We start from the raw sequence: 563 nt of genomic DNA on the forward strand, positions 1-563 counted from the left end.
AAATTTGTGTGTTCTGACTGTAATGCCAGCTATGTCGGAGAAACTAGCCGAAACTTTTCAACACACGTGCGCGAGCACTTGGCAATGGATAGGAACTCTCACATATTAAAACACCGCAAATGCATGCAAGCTTGTAGTGAGGACTGTTTCCGTATTCTTCACTCCGCCCCATCAATTCATTATCTCAAAATAAAGGAGGCATTACATATTCAATGGGAGCAGCCCTCACTCAACAAACAACTTTACCATGTTAATTTAACTTTGTCATTCTGATTTTACTTCATTCCGTTTACCATTAATTATACATTGTTTCTATTCATGATCTATTCATGATGATTGACGTATCACAAACTTCACTTCGTTTAAATAAGATTGCCTATATGGAATCTCTGTACACTGACTGTCTCTTATACACATCTAGATGTGTATAAGAGACAAGGGCAAAGGTCATGTTTCTAAATTTTATTTTGTCTTCTTTAGCAATTGACACAATCTATAATAGTTTCATTTATTTTCCCACCTTAACTTTTAGACAATTTCACTATGAAACAAGCATGTTCATT

The sequence above is a fragment of the Anneissia japonica genome, unplaced genomic scaffold (assembly GCF_011630105.1).
Source record: "Anneissia japonica isolate Jap-2015-1 unplaced genomic scaffold, ASM1163010v1 scaffold211_len1577895_cov191, whole genome shotgun sequence".
Classification (NCBI taxonomy): domain Eukaryota; kingdom Metazoa; phylum Echinodermata; class Crinoidea; order Comatulida; family Comatulidae; genus Anneissia; species Anneissia japonica.